Source organism: Schistocerca piceifrons, chromosome 3, assembly GCF_021461385.2.
Source record: "Schistocerca piceifrons isolate TAMUIC-IGC-003096 chromosome 3, iqSchPice1.1, whole genome shotgun sequence".
NCBI lineage: Eukaryota > Metazoa > Arthropoda > Insecta > Orthoptera > Acrididae > Schistocerca > Schistocerca piceifrons.
Window position 1 is genome coordinate 449,009,122 of NC_060140.1, and position 7,755 is coordinate 449,016,876.

The 7,755-nt window shown below is 43.5% G+C and overlaps 1 pseudogene; it reads right to left on the reverse strand.

The window, feature by feature from the left end:
- Nucleotides 1–6,395: 6,395 nt before the first annotated feature.
- Nucleotides 6,396–6,513, reverse strand: LOC124790280 (annotated as a pseudogene).
- Between the last annotated feature and the right edge of the window lie 1,242 nt (nucleotides 6,514–7,755).

Genomic DNA, 7,755 nt, shown 5'->3' on the forward strand with positions numbered 1-7,755 from the left:
CATTTGTGGTGATTACTTATGAAATAATAAGGAGTTCGCTTACTTATTTCCATCCGTCTCGTTTTCATTTGACCATCTTTACAGGAAATACTACCGACAGAGAGTACAATATAGGTAAGCAGGAAAGGGTGGACAACCGTTACAACGCTATTTTAGCATGTATGATCACGGGAAAGACAGGTGCTGCCGAAATGAAATTTGAAGGGACTTTCAGGGGAAAGACAAGCAGCTTTATGCATGTCAAGAGTTCAGGTGGCAAGCTAATGTTAAGCAAAGAAGTAAAAGCGGAATGCTGGAAGGGATAGACAGAGGCTCTATATGAGAGGAACAAAACTGAAGACGAATGATAAAACGAGAAGATGAATTAGTTCAAGATGTGTTGGGAGATTTCATACCGTAATAATAATACGAGCAGAAGTTGTCGGATCCTTGAAAGATCTATTTGGAAATATGCACGATCTAGAAAGAAGTAATAAGAGTTGATGGGCATGAAAGGGAAGCCGTAATTGAGAATAAAGTGAGACCAGTTTCTGGCCCACGTCGACGTAATTCAATCGGTACGTCGTGGTAGCTGTGGAGAAACCAAGAAGAGAACCGGAAACGGAATTAAAGTTCAGGAAGAAGAAATAAAACCATCGCGGTTTTTTGGTGACACTGCATTTCTGTCAGTGACGGCTAAGGACTGAGAAGAGTAATTGAACGGAACAGATCGAGACTGTAAGGCGAACATCAGTTAAATGTAGAGAAGAATAATGAAATGTAGTAAAATTATAGAGCGCGACTCTGAGGGGATTAGATTACAAAGTGCCACACCAACAGTAATAGATGAATTTTGCTGTTGGGGTAGAAAATTGATAAAGGCTGTAGTAGGGAAGAGATATAATGTAGACTGGAAACAACAAGAGAATATATGAGAATAAGAGGAATATCACAGTAGCTGATTAACACATTTAAACGCAGAGTAGTCGTCTCTGATCGTATTTGTCTGTAATGTAGCCTTGTATGGGAATGAAACGTAGGCGATAATGAGTTCAGACTAGAAAAAATGAAGCTTTTAAAATGTGATGCTGCACACGAATTCTGAAGATTAGACTTGCAATATCGAATAACAAATGGCTTGGAAATTCCTCGAATTGGGAAAAGAGAAATTTGTGGCAGAACTTAACTAATAGAAGAGACCTGTTGATGGAGCACATGGTGAGGCAGCATGGAAACATCAACTTGGTATTAGGAAGGACTGTTGGGGACCAAAAATTGCAGAGGGATGCCAAATTTTCGATATAGTAAGCAGTTTTACACTGATGAATGATGCGTTAGTTGTGTAGAGATCAAAATACTTATACAGGATAGAGCAGCAAGGAGGGCTGCTGAAAAATATTTTCTGGATTGAAAATCGTAATAGCAACGTGTGTCCTATCTACAAATCATTGAGTCAACACTTTTCATCAACACGTAAATGTCTCTTTTCTCATATATGTCAAATCATCGTAACTTCGTATGACCTATGAGGATATTTCTTCTCATTTGGAAGCACTGTTCATGTATAATGAAAAGAGATTTTCTTGTGACAGCCAGAGCGAGAGCACCAGCAGCAGCGAGTACTGTTTGTATAAAGCGTTTATTTTGCATTTTGTTTACGACCTTCCACTAAGGAAGGGATTCTATTTGTGTTTATCTGCTCTGCATAGTAACTAACAGTTCTTGATAAAACTTTACGTAGTTTTCGTGTTAGATTTCTTAGTGTTTTCTTGATCGTTTAGAACAGAAAGCGCCCTAAAACCGTCTTTTGTTTGTTTCGCGGCCGTTAGCCGCTAGTCACTTGAATCAGCAGTTGTCTTGTGACAGCCAGAGCGAGAGCACCAGCAGCAGCGAGTACTGTTTGTATAAAGCGTTTTTGTACTTATTTGCTGCGCTTAGCTTCTAATAGTTTTTTCTGGGAAAACCTAGCGTAGTTTTCGCGTCTCGTATTTCAGTGAGTGTTTCTTGATTATCAGAGTAGCTCATCAGAAGATTATCTTGGGAATTTGTCACCGTATAGAGTAGGGTACACATAGTCATGTGTAGGGACTGTGGTTGTTGTGAGCGGACGCAAGGAGAATTGGCCACTCTTCGGGGGCAGGTGGAGGCTTTGTCTGTTAGGCTCATCGAGCTCGAGGCGCAGGCGTCGGCTCGTAGTGGCGTTGGGGCAACTGTGGTGAGACCTATGCCTACTTCGGTGGCCTTGGAATCACATGGAACCCCTGATGTCGCTGCGTCTTCCGACAGTGAGCATCTTACCGGTCAGCCATCACTCCAGGGTGAATGGCGGACAGTGGTGGGCTCGCGCGTGCCTGGCCGAAAGGCGAAGGTGGGATCTGGCCGCGTGGCAGCTGCCTTACCCCTTTCCAACAGGTACGGGATGCTTCCTAGTGGTGATGACATCGTTTCCGAGCCACCACAGGATGCCTCGCCTGTTGGGCCAGTGGCCGATTCTCCGGCAAGGTCCCGACAGTCACAGAGGGCGGGCCTATTAGTTATAGGGAGCTCCAACGTTAGGCGGGTTATGGAGCCCCTCAGGAAAATAGCGGGTAGGTCGGGGAAGAATGCCAGTGTGCACTCGGTGTGCTTGCCGGGGGGTCTCGTCCGTAATGTGGAGGAGGCCCTTCCGGCAGCTATTGAACGCACTGGGTGTGACCGGCTGCAGATAGTAGCACATGTCGGAACGAATGACGCCTGCCGCTTGGGTTCTGAGGCCATCCTTGGTTCCTTCCGGCGGCTGGCTGATTTGGTGAAGACAACCAGCATCGCACGCGGAGTGCAAGCTGAGCTTAATATCTGCAGCATAGTGCCCAGAGTCGATCGCGGTCCTCTGGTTTGGAGCCGTGTGGAGGGTCTAAACCAGAGGCTCAGACGACTCTGCGACTATAATGGTTGCAAATTCATCGACCTCCGTTATTGGGTGGAGAACTGTAGGGCCCCCCTAGACAGGTCAGGCGTGCACTACACACCGGAAGCAGCTACTAGGGTAGCAGAGTACGTGTGGCGTGCACACGGGGGTTTTTTAGGTTAGAGGGACCCCCCCTTGGGCGAAACGATAAAATACCTGACGGCTTACCAGAGAGGACATTATCATCGTTGATAAAGAACGTCCGTCCTCAGAGACCAAAAACAGGATAAGTTAACGTAATATTGGTAAACTGCAGGAGTATCCAGGGCAAGGTTCCTGAATTAGTATCTCTTATTGAAGGAAATAGTGCGCATATAGTATTAGGAACGGAAAGTTGGTTAAAACCGGAAGTGAACAGTAACGAAATCCTAGACACAGAATGGAATATATACCGCAAGGATAGGATAAACGCCAATGGTGGAGGAGTATTTATAGCAGTAAAGAATTCAATAATATCCAGTGAAGTTATTAGCGAATGCGAATGTGAAATAATCTGGGTTAAGCTAAGTATCAAAGGTGGGTCAGATATGATAGTCGGATGCTTCTATAGACCACCTGCATCAGCAACCGTAGTAGTTGAGCGCCTCAGAGAGAACCTGCAGAACGTCGTGAAGAAGTTTCGTGATCATACTATTGTAATAGGGGGAGACTTCAATCTACCAGGTATAGAATGGGATAGTCACACAATCAGAACTGGAGCCAGGGACAGAGACTCTTGTGACATTATCCTGACTGCCTTGTCCGAGAATTACTTCGAGCAGATAGTTAGAGAACCAACTCGTGAAGCTAACGTTTTAGACCTCATAGCAACAAATAGACTGGAACTTTTCGACTCCGTGAATGTAGAAGAGGGTATCAGTGATCATAAGTCAGTGGTTGCATCAATGACTACAAGTGTAATAAGAAATGCCAAGAAAGCAAGGAAAATATATTTGCTTAACAAGAGTGATAGGGCACAAATCGCAGAATATCTGAGTGACCACCATCAAACGTTCATTTCTGAGGAAGAGGATGTGGAACAAAAATGGAAAAAATTCAGAAACATCGTCCAGTACGCCTTAGATAAGTTCGTACCGACTAAGGTCCAAAGCGAGGGGAAAGATCCACCGTGGTATAACAGTCATGTACGAAAGGTACTACGGAAACAAAGAAAGCTTCATCATAGGTTTAAGAGTAGTCGAATCATAGCTGATAAGGAAAAGCTGAACGAAGCGAAAAAGAGCGTAAAGAGAGCAATGAGAGAAGCATTCAACGAATTCGAACATAAAACATTGGCAAACAATCCAAACAAGAACCCTAAAAAGTTTTGGTCATATGTAAAATCGGTAAGCGGATCTAAATCCCCTATTCAGTCACTCGTTGACCACGATGGCACCGAAACAGAGGACGACCGAAGAAAGGCAGAAATACTGAATTCAGTGTTCCGAAACTGTTTCTCTGCGGAAAATCGTAACACGGTCCCTGACTTCAGCCGTCGCACGGACGCCAAAATGGAAAATATTGAAATAAACGATATCGGAATTGAAAAACAACTGCTATCACTTAGTAGCGGAAAAGCATCCGGACCAGACGAGATACCCTTAAGATTCTACAGTGATTATGCTAAAGAACTTGCCCCCTTTCTATCAGCAATTTATCGTAGATCGCTGGAAGAACGTAAAGTACCTAGCGACTGGAAGAAAGCGCAGGTCGTTCCCATTTTCAAGAAGGGTCATAAATCAGATGCGAATAATTATAGGCCTATTTCGCTTACGTCAATCTGTTGTAGAATAATGGAACATGTTTTGTGTTCTCGTATTATGACGTTCTTAGATAATACAAATCTCCTTCATCATAACCAACATGGATTCCGCAAACAGAGATCATGTGAAACTCAGCTCGCCCTATTTGCCCAAGAAGTTCACAGTGCCGTAGACACTGGCGAGCAGATTGATGCCGTATTCCTGGACTTCAGGAAGGCATTTGATACGGTTCCGCACTTACGTTTAGTGAAAAAAATACGAGCTTACGGAATATCGGACCAGGTTTGTGATTGGATTCAGGATTTCCTAGAAGAAAGAACACAACATGTCATTCTTAACGGTTCAAAATCTGCAGATGTAGAGGTAATTTCGGGAGTACCGCAAGGAAGCGTGATAGGACCTTTATTGTTTACAATATACATAAATGACTTAGTTGACAACATCGGTAGCTCCGTGAGGCTATTTGCAGATGACACGGTTGTCTACAAGAAAGTAGCAACATCAGAAGACTCGTACGTACTCCAGGAAGACCTGCAGAGGATTAATGCATGGTGCGACAGCTGGCAGCTTTCCCTAAACGTAGATAAATGTAATATAATGCGCATACATAGGGGCAGAAATCCATTCCAGTACGATTATGCCATAGGTGGTAAATCATTGGAAGCCGTAACGACCGTAAAATACTTAGGAGTTACTATCCGGAGCGATCTGAAGTGGAATGATCACATAAAACAAATAGTGGGAAAAGCAGGCGCCAGGTTGAGATTCATAGGAAGAATTCTAAGAAAATGTGACTCATCGACGAAAGAAGTAGCTTACAAAACGCTTGTTCGTCCGATTCTTGAGTATTGCTCATCAGTATGGGACCCTTACCAGGTTGGATTAATAGAAGAGATAGACATGATCCAGCGAAAAGCAGCGCGATTCGTCATGGGGACATTTAGTCAGCGCGAGAGCGTTACGGAGATGCTGAACAAGCTCCAGTGGCGGACACTTCAAGAAAGGCGTTACGCAATACGGAGAGGTTTATTATCGAAATTACGAGAGAGCACATTCCGGGAAGAGATGGGCGTAATGATCACAACGAAAAGATCCGAGAAATTAGAGCAAATACGGAGACTTACAAGCAGTCGTTCTTCCCACGCACAATTCGTGAATGGAACAGGGAAGGGGGGATCAGATAGTGGCACAATAAGTACCCTCCGCCACACACCGTAAGGTGGCTCGCGGAGTATAGATGTAGATGTAGATGTATAAATAAGAACACCCACACACTGAATTATTTTTTGCGTCAATAATATTCATAAATCGATTTATTCACCTTTGATTGAAAAATACCTTCTTTTTGCTTGTATGCTGGAAACTTTCATGCGGCTTACATTAGGGATAAACGGAAGGAGGTAGCCCCATTTGAAACACGCTGACCTATTAGTGAGGTTCAAGGCTCCAGTCTTGATCCTGATTTTCGTTTTCCGTGGTTTCCTTAAATTGCTTAGGTAAATGGCGGGATGATTCCTACTATAAGCACTCTGTCTTCAGGCCACAAGTGGCCCATCGGGACCATCCGACCGCCGTATCATCCTCAGATGAGAATGCGGATAGGAGGAGCGTATGGTCAGCACACCGCTCTCCTGGTCGTTATGATGGTTTTCTTTGACCTGAGCCGCTACTATTCGGTCGAGTAGCTCCTCCAGTTGTTATCACGAGGCTGAGTGCAACCCGAAAAATGGCAACAGCTCATGGCGGCCCGGATGGTCACCCATCCAAGTGCCGGCCACGCCCGACAGCGCTTAACTTCGGTGATCTGACGGGAACCGGTGTACCCATGGCGGCAAGGCCGTTGCCTTCCTGCTATAAGGCCACTGTTGATAATCTGTCCACTCTTGTCTAATTAGCCCTGTACGTATGTACCTGCCTGCGTACGTCAATTACGCTAAGTTTATTGTTCTTAATGTAATACCCACAAATGCCCTATGTTCTCGTAAAAATGATGTACGGATTAGTAAAATACTACTACTAATTTCACGGAAAGCAGCCGTCAGACCTCTCCAGATCTCGGATATTTATACGCAGTTAATTAAAGATCAGTTCTGTAATATTAATTTGAAACAAAAAATATTAATATTATAAACTTAACCTATCAATTTCATAGATCACAACACACGACATCAAGGTCGTTTGTTATACTGGTGTAATTACTTTCCGCTGTAGTGCGGATAAACAAAGATACGGTTCAAAATTATAATTTGAAAGAAAATAATAGAAATATACTAAACTCACCCTATTAATTTCATATTTCACGACACACAGCGTAGATTGCAACGCTCTCTGTGATATTGTTCCAATTACATATCGTTACAGTGTTTGTATGTGTGTGCATATGCTTTGAAATAATTTGTACACTCCTACAATTATGTAATATTCAGTGTTTTTAAGCTGTGGTAATAAGTTGAAGTTAATTTTAAGAAAAGCATACTATTTCGTTGGTGGGATGGCACAGAGAGGTAAAAGTAAATTATTTAATGTTTTCAAGTTATTGTAACGTTTCTGAATCATATTTTGAGATTTTTGTTCCCAGTCCTCTGCCCTGGAGCTATAGATTTATAATGTTCGCCTTTTTAGTCCCAAAGCCATTTGAGCACAAATATCAAAGAAAAATGTCAACAGATATTGATTGGTTAAAGTTGAAGTAGTATTTTAGTGTGAAACAGAACATGTAGCTCAATCACAATAATGTTAATAGTACGTTAAAACAATGAAAGCATAAATATATTAGGGTACATGAGGACCGTCAAATTGTACTTCGAATGCAGTTGCCACACAGTGATTTGACTGCATGATGTTGAGTCCGCCTTCGACAGAAGTTAGTAGAGACGGAACAATGCCACAAAACCGTTTGTTATGCATAGCTTTGCCACTACTGTCCGCAATCGCCAGGGAGCAGCAGGTCAACGTCGGCCAGCGCTTGTCGGATTAACTGCCGGCGTTTCCAAGGTAACGAGGGACACCGCACCCGTGGGACATCTCCGGCGGGATCAACAGGTGCCTGCGTGACTGAGGCGGCATCTCCCAGGAGGCACGGCTGCA